Source organism: Amyelois transitella, chromosome 2, assembly GCF_032362555.1.
Source record: "Amyelois transitella isolate CPQ chromosome 2, ilAmyTran1.1, whole genome shotgun sequence".
NCBI lineage: Eukaryota > Metazoa > Arthropoda > Insecta > Lepidoptera > Pyralidae > Amyelois > Amyelois transitella.
In genome coordinates this window covers 8,967,482-8,976,753 of record NC_083505.1, presented here as the reverse complement: position 1 = coordinate 8,976,753, position 9,272 = coordinate 8,967,482, and the positions used below count along the sequence as shown (strand labels likewise).

At 33.6% G+C, this 9,272-nt stretch overlaps 1 protein-coding gene across 5 annotated transcripts in view; it reads left to right on the top strand.

Annotated features, from left to right (window-relative positions):
• The window catches only part of LOC106133546 (uncharacterized), a 113,383-nt gene that overhangs the window by 44,734 nt on the left and 59,377 nt on the right, over positions 1–9,272 (top strand). For 3 of the 5 annotated variants that reach the window (XM_060946867.1, XM_060946863.1, XM_060946861.1), the window contains one exon: positions 6,097–6,157. The exons of the other annotated variants lie outside the window; for them this stretch is intronic. The gene's annotated coding sequence lies outside the window, so the exon portion shown is untranslated. The remainder of the gene's footprint in view (positions 1–6,096; positions 6,158–9,272) is intronic. 5 annotated transcript variants of the gene reach the window in all.

Here is a 9,272-nt window from a genome sequence, read left to right as displayed (position 1 = left end):
ACTCTACCGAATACCTAACATTTTAGTAGTTTTAAACAGACTGATCGACCGACGAATCCATCTAGATAATAATGCTGCGGCGCGTTTTTAGGGTACCCGCAGCCGCATCCAGCGGAAAGGGATCTGTGATGATACAACAACGTTGGAAGAGCACCTTAAGTATATCCAAAGTAGATTGGCGTGCTATCAGCCGGGTAGAAATACGATCTGCAGCAGGCAGCGCATGAAATATCCCTCGTTTACTTTTATTGATAGATTTTCGCATTTGTCTAGTTCAATAATGAAAGGCTTATGTAATGTTTATACGTATTATTTAAAATAGATAGGTATACTTCGACAAGTATCAACCTTGAAGTAAATGATGTCATGTTGTTACGCCTAAGTATTTAGCTTTATGATTGCTGTGAATATTCTTCTCTTATTAAACGTTCATTATCAAAGAAATATTTCCAATATCTAATTCCAATATAAAGTTTATGTAGATGTAGGTAAAAATTACATCCAAAACAAGGTCTGTCTGGATATCGATCGACTAAGATGCTGAGTCACCAAATTTTCATTTTGAGTGAGAGATTCTTAAAGTAAAAGTTAACTACCTTTCACTCCAAAATACATGAACATCGATTTGTGTAATCGCAGAGCACTTACCCCAAAAACAATGAACCATCAAACACCACAGAAATGTATCATTACGCAGTGACAAACAAACCAGTTATAATAGTGTAGCACAATAATGTACACACATAGGCGATTGCATTTATTTTCCAATGTTATAAAATCTAATCACTGTTTTTGAATACTGCGTAAAATACTATATACACTTATTTTTTTATTTGCAATATTACCCATTTAACCAAAAATAATAATGATACCTAAAAATAGCTATACGGTGGCAACGAAATCAATTTAGATAAAATTTATATATTAATACTTTCATCAAATCGTATTTTAAAAAGTAATATTTTATGTAAAAGGGTAAATCCTAGTTTTCTTGAAGCGTAGTTGAGATATCGGTTGTCGCGAGAGCTCTTATCTCTAAACGATATCAGGACATCTCGGCCTGCTTTCACAAAGGGAATTGAAATCCACAAGCGTCTTGTCTGCCAAGTGGCTAACAGTGGCTTAACGAGTGTCACCGCGTAACCTAGACGGCATTGTTGAGAATTTCCATATTATGTTAAGCTCCTGACCTAGGCTTTGCTAGTGTGTAAATAAAAACCTTACATAAGAAGTGTTACATATAGGAAGGTTACTTTGGCATATGTATTACAAACTCCCTTGAATACTGTAAAAAAAGTATCATCCAAATCCATTTGGTAGTTTGCTATAAACCTTGCTGACAAGCGCGACTCATATTTTTACTAACATAGAAAATATTTTTTTTGTAATAAATAAACAATACACATTTCCTATTTTTAAGATAAGAAATTCTTGAAATTTGAAATGTGAAAACCAAAATACATAAGTCAATTTAATAATAATAATTCATTTATTTATTCATTCATTCACGTACTGCGTATATGTAGAATATCATCCTAAATTACTTAGACTTGTACGTGATAGTAAATGTAAGTGCAAGATCTGGAAATAATTGAGGAATATTGATTCCTCAAATACAATATGTGTCAACGTCTAGTAAGTACAGAAGGTTGGATCATATTCTCATAGCTACACGTTTTTGCTTGGCAACAGTCTTTCCATGACCCTTGGTTCCCAGGCGGCACGCTGGTAGCGACAGCTGCGTCCGGATGTTTTGACGTCACAACATACGCTGTATGCACCACACAAGTATTCCCTCTATTATATCACGTAAATTAATCAACTTTTAATGCTAAGCTTATTGTTATTTTGCGATTTAATAGCGAGTTTTTAAAAAATAAACTAGAAATCTGTCATAATCCTTTGTCCCTCTGGCTAAGAATACTTTTCATTTACCTCATTACCGTAATAAGGCATTCGTTACGTTAGTAAAATTATCTTTAAGGAATCTAAACTAAAAATAATCTTTTATAGGTGGTTCCTTTCTGTGAAAGATTCCGATTAAGTATCATGGTGTGAAGTGAAATTCGATTACAGTTGACAGTATTGAATTAAATGTGTCAACAAAACCCTTTATAACCATAATACTTATAATCCTCGTATTCACATTACATTCTCTTTTCAACATTAAAACTCAGTTCTCGTTCCACACTTTTTCACATATGTGAATTTCGAATAATTTAATTATACTGCTACCGAAAGAAGATATTTTTTAAAATTAAATACACTTAACATATTAACTTAAATTGGGCAATGAAATAAATGATTTATAAATTCAAAAATAAGTTTCTATATTTCGAGTCATTCAGATTCGATGAAATCAATGACCATTTATGAAAAAAGTACCTATAAACTATCCTTAATGTAGATAGTAACATTAAATATGTCCTTCAAAAATGCGTGGGCATGACAGCATATACATTTACAAATTACACATTTTGCATTAGTATGTAAATTTAATTAACAAGACACTTATATTCTCGCCACAAATACAAATACTTTAAAGTCACACTATGGAACGTTTATTTAATTACAACGTGATATCATAATATTTTTCTGGTGTCATGTTAATTTCAACTCATCGAATTGAGTGCAAATTGAATGAGTTGCATAATCCGCATCATTCTGTGCTGTAAATACATAATCTACTTTCTGCAATCGATACAACGATCGAAACTTTCGATGACGAATAAAAACACATTTCACAACCAGTAATTCAGATTTTTTATACATTAATGACACTGGAAAAGCATTGTTTCTGACACTTGTTCCAAAGTTGAACAGCTCTTAAACGCTTCCTCCTTAACTGGATTCTGACAAAGCGGATTACAATCAGTACCAGTGCCATGAAGGAGGCTTGAGACCCCAACTGAAGCTGAGATCGCAACACCCTCAAGGGCCCTGCAGATATCGATATATATTGCAAAAGCAATGCCCGGCCCCCTTTTAGCTTAGCACTCAAGGCAATGTTAGGGGCTTCGTTTGAAACCACCATAAGGAGTATAGGTTCTCATGTACATATCAATGTATCTGTCAGTTTTAAAGACAAAGAAATGCTTCGAAACTTGAGATTCTTCTTATAAGCTGTGTTAGAAATAGAACACTAACGTGTTCGATAAGTTCTTTGACTATTATCTTTGCCTACACCCTGATATTATTATGTGGCACACACATTAAATACACTTATACACACGTATGTAAAGGAAAAGAAAGTTCAAACCTGTCTATTAACCATATTCATGTAAGGAAGCAAACGATTTTTGATGAATCTTAAATACCCTTATCAAACGTTGCATTTATATTTCAAAAAACATGGGCGTTACCGCAAGCAAATTACCATTTATCTATATCTATATTAATAAAAACATGCTACATCAATGAAAAAACTAAGATTATTCCAACGTTGCTAAAATCCTAAATGGGGATCGTATGTATGCTTAATGTATATCGATACACTAATAAACTCCATAAGTTATCTGTTTTCGTGACATTACGATAGTAGTAATAAATTTTCATGGGAATTTTTACCCCGCAGTATTCGAGAATCCTCATTGAAGAAGCCCTTGGCTGAGAGCCAAAAGACGGGTAATCCTGGCTCAGAGTCAGTACATATTTGATACCTACGGCCCCGCTTTATCAGCCTATTGTATATTGGCCTATATGCACTGCTGGCCGAATGTGCGATGCATTTTATATTTATTTGTCTAAATAGCAAGAAAGTATCAGAAAAATCATAAATTACATTCTCTACGTTCTGGGAAATAGATCGTGTATCTACAGTTGCTTACTGCTTACAGAGTTCTGAAACTGTTCGTTCTCCCTTAATTCTTCCTCATCATTACATATTATAAAGTATTTCTTTGTCTGTATTCTTATGAATTTAATCACGAAAATTGTTGATGGATTTAGTTGCTGTTTGAAAAGTTTGAGGGGTTTTTGAGGAAGGTTTGTATCTGTATATGTTATCCGTGCAAAGTCGGGAAGGGTCGCTAGTAATGAATAAAGAATTTATTGGTGTGGTAATATAGCCATGGATGCAAAGCTGCGAAATGAAGTAAGTATAGCAAACACAAATAAAATACATAATTTTTTTACACAAGCTGCGAAAATATGTTACAATGAAAACGAATAAAGGGAAAGGCAGTGTAGCGCGCATATTTGATAAAAGCAGGTGTCACATGGGGCTTTCCTGAGTGCCGAATGCCCGAAGCGCAAGCAGAGCGACTTCAACTGTCACAGGAAGGAATAAATTTCTAGTCTAAATATAGTGTTTACGTTACTTGTTATCGCTACTATAGCTAAAAGTATAGCGCACAGTGAAAACGATAGAAGTGATGAAGTGGTTTTGCCATCTGCCACACGGCATATCTAAATTTTACCGTTAAATAATTTAAATGTCTTAAAATGATATTAGTAGAAATAGTCAATACCTCAGCCAACAAGCTGAAACTTCTTTACGGTTGGTTAAATTTGCTAATAGAGAGTTACAATTTCGGTATACATAGACTTCAAATATTAAGCTTACTTGCTTCTCATTCATTACCTAAATCCGAATTTTCCAGTGATTTTCATATTGTATAACAATAATATAATAGAAAACTTATTCTCTATCCTAATTTTAACGAGCTTTAAAATTAACATAAGAAAATAAATTCGAGATTACACCGTGCTGAAAAAGATTAAAAATACATGTAGAATATTATAATTAAATTAAAATACCTAACAACACTCGAAGAGAACGCTCTAATCCTGCCACTACGGACGACAAAACAAACCGCTATTACTTTTTATGGACTCGAAATGCCTCGTCCCGTTAGGCACGCTCAGTTAGGATAATGCAGTGGACTTGTAAAATAACTTTTATGCCAAAACTTGTTCTATTCTGATTATACTATTCTAGTCATTTATGCCTAACATAATCACACAATAAGTTCTGTTCTGTTCTTTTTCAATAGACATCAATTAAGGACTAGACGCAAAGTAAATTCGCTTACGTCTCACCATCCAACCCAATCGATACACCTGGAGTGCACTCCTTAATTGCTAAATTTAGGCAACGACCCCCTTCCAGAGCTCCGTTTACATCCACGTAAGGCGTTTAATGACGATGTTCCGCGTTCATTAAGTAGAAATGTTGGCATTTTGTCACACGTCTGTGAAATGCTAATTTTATTCCTGTACACTCAATATAGGCCTGTCATTGCACCTTCGCTTTGCTTTTTCCGGCGTCAGAATCGTAAACATTGTCGTTTGTTTATGTTGATCGCTGATCCCTCAAAATTGGCCTTTTCCGAAGTCCGTTACTATGGAAAGCCTTGGAACGTTGCAAATTGGGTCAGTGTTTACTATGAAGAATTTTATGCTTTATTGGCTGCTGAAAAAGCTGCTTGAGGGAGATACGAGGCTGACTGACATATTGAGCACCTTATTCGCGCTCGGATAGATCGGACATTTTGCAATTCGATGATAATTTTCGTTCGTATATTTTCACGTTACAAAATAATTTACAGTACTTTTATATATAAAATTAACTTTGTTTAAATATTTTATTTTAATACTTTCCTTTTATTATTTATAGTGACATCCTCAAATAAGTATAAATAATTTACCGGAAGCTTTATTTGCAGTATGTGAACATTTGACGCCGCATGAAATGCCTAAGGGAAATACAATATGTTCATCAGATAGTATCGATGATTATTAGTAGACCGTCAGCTCTGGCGACTGTAAACTGTGAAAGTTCAGCACCGTATAAAATTAAAACTGGGCAGAGGAACCCTCGTCAAATTATAAAGGGAGATTAACCCTAAACACTTGCCAGCGTTTCACTTTATTACTTTTAGTTTGCTTTTATGTAGACAATAAATTGCAGTATCAAAATGTTATCACTACTTTGAGAAATAAACTGGACTGGGACTATTGAAAAGCTATTAAGATTAAACGATTTCGACATCTAAGTAAATACGGTCTCTGTTAATTTATCTCTTAATAAATATACTTATAGTGTGTTGCGAATCAAAGATGAGACTGAAGTTAATTTATTTTCACTTGTTCCAGATTATGGGTATTGGCTCAATAGAGCGCAGAACTTAAAACATAATCTACAGATCTTATCCAGGTAACTTACATACTACTTACAGTAACTTTCATTTTTTCCTTGACCAATCTTGACATTAGTTTAATGAACTCAAATTCAAAAATTTTATTTATTATTATGGGACACTTGATATCACTTAATAATTGTCATATCTCTTGATTTCGAAACTTTGGTTAAGACTAAGTTTACTGCCGCTTCCAAAACGTCAGTGCAGACTCAATATATATTATATTTGATTATGTGAAAAACTGTGATTACGTGACGCACCCTAGGCTCCTCTCCTGAGAGGTGTGTGTTTAAGCGGGACTATAACACTTCAATACTCACCTCTTAGAAAAGGAGCCTAAGGTGCGTCATTGATTAGCAAGATCCTAATTTGTGAATGGTTTCCACACGAAACGACCCCCATCTGACCTCCGCAACCTGGTCAGGGGAACTTAACCCTTATTGTTGTTTGTTGATAAACACTGATACTTACATAAAATATCTCAATCGTATAGGTAGGTAACATTTCATTACATTAAAAGCACATATGTAGGTAGGTACATACGAGTACATAATATTGGATCTTATACAATTACTTGTCTAAATTAATAAATACAATTTAATTTGGTTCACTGACATAATGTTTGTGAACAGCCTGGTCAAGTCAAACAATATTAGATGTAATTCGCGCAATGTGCTGGATAATAAAGTCTGATTAGCAAAGTTTTGAACAGAGAGTGAAAATACACAGTCTCGAATACTTTTTCCAATAAGACATGAAATAATTCACATTACAGAGTGGTGGAAAATAAAAACAAATTTATGATTCTTTTCACGCAGCCGTGTACTAGTGGTATTTTTTGTCACAAGCTTTCTTATTCAGTTATATGTTTGTTCTAGTGAGATAATACGGTCTTTTTAAAATTGTGTGGAAAATGTTAAGATTACATTTTTAATATTCTTGCGGTTTGCATAACCTATGAAAAATTATACCACGTACTCATGTGTTACTTTCACAAAATAAAATACTAAAAAAAGAACAGTTGACACCAACTTCTGTAGGTATTCTGTGATCCTGGATACTAGATGACAGTCAAATAACAAACACTCGTAACAAACGGCGAACCCTACTTCAATTACTTTCCAATTTTTTCAGAGATTAAAATTGATTAAATATAAAATAATTTAATTTGACGTTTCTATCCTTTGTTATATAATAATGTTAACAAACGTCGAGACAAGCTTAGAGCGAATTCTGCCTCGGCGCGTTTATCAGCCAGCTCCTGCTAAGCTGCCAGATTACATTACCCCCTTTCATGACAGGTCACTAGTACCAATATCTAGGTCATGCAGCAGTTTGTATAGCGACCTATTGTTCAATCAATATGTTAACAATGCCTACTAAATTTGCACGCCTAGCCATATTTTATGAATTGCCTGTTTGATGCCGAATCGATGTTGACACGGTTTGTGTAATATCGAGTTGGTTAATTAATTGATTGTATGTTTCACCTTAATTAAATTGTATTGAGTAGAATTAGTGTTACACAAATAATGATTGTTTCGATAGGAGGCATAATACCTAATTATTCTAATAATATAACATTATTTTCTAAATAGGTGTAACCTGTTTTAAAGTCTTCAGAATTCGGTAGGAATTTTGAAATAATTTGTATACATTTCGTTAGAATTCACATTCATACTCATGTACTCGTACATGTTTTTCGTAGGTCGCGATCGTAGGTGGACTGTGGTATCTCGCATGTGTCTGAAACTGTACGATACAATCTTTTTTATCTTCCAACGGCAACTGATTTTCGTAAGCGCCGGCAATTTAGTGAACAATGCACGCATTGTTTCCCAACGCGATTTATTTAAAGCTTTCACCACAAAACGAAAGTCTTTGCTTACGAATTGGAAATACGAGATCGGCACTTGGAGCTTTCGTTAGCTTCTGACCGGCTGATACTATCACCAATGGCTTTTTACGGAAAGTAGGTATTACTTTTTTTTACAATAGCAATTTTAAATATTTGTACATTCAAATTTTATAACTAATAATTTATAGGAAAAGCACCAGTTGTCTCCAGGATCGATTTTATTTCTTTGATTAATCGATTTGCCTTATTGAAATGTAATTTATTAAACAAGTTCAGGAATCGAACTTGTTTAATAAATTACATTTCAATATTTTGGATCAATTGAGATCCAACTACGCTTAAAGCGAAGATGTCCACAATTACCTACAGAACGTGCTATGAAGTCCAATGAAATTTTGAATGCTAGCATAGAAAACCTTAGAAGTGAGTTTGGAATTAAAGTACATACCTATCTTCTTACAAGTTCTCATAATGAAAGTTCCTGTGATATATGTATTTTTTTTTTTACTTCTGAACTGAAAATAATCATCCAAAAATTTTAACATCTACTATATAGTAATCGTACTATCAAAATATACACTAGGATTTGTCGAATTAAACTGAATTTACTCATTGCTTATGTTCTTAAGAAGTAAATTATTATTTAATCAATACTGGAACCCGCGCTTCGTCATCTCTGACGTGAAAATTCTACATTTATTATTCACATTGAATTACTCAAGTTCTACATTTTTCACCCCTGAGGAGCTCTCATGTCCTCTTATTTATTCAACACGACTCCTTATTTAAGACGTCCAATAATTTTTGCCCGTTAATAATAAATATAGCCTGGGAGTAGGCAGTTACATTTTATAGCTTTATTAAATGGAATCAATAAATTTTCTCTTTCTTAATTAAGCACTACCTATAAATTATACGTTGTTACGTGTAATAATTACGTTTAATTTTTTAATATTTTTTTAACGATATTATTTTTACAAAAATACGCATACAAACAATTTTATTTTATGAAATGCACATAAACAAATCATCTTTCGCGTTGTTTTTTTTTCAACATCAACATTTTCATACAATTTCAAAACAAGGTGCACTTTTGGCTCCTGCATGTAAGTGGAATCACATGTAAAATTTGAGCTAGCCGGCGCCCTCGCACTAGAGGGGAGTCTAGTTCACCGTACATGGCAACACTCGTCTTTGATATACGCCTTTTGATGTCTGCTCTCGTTCCACAATGCCAATGTTTACTTAAGCACCTGAAATAATTTTGCTCT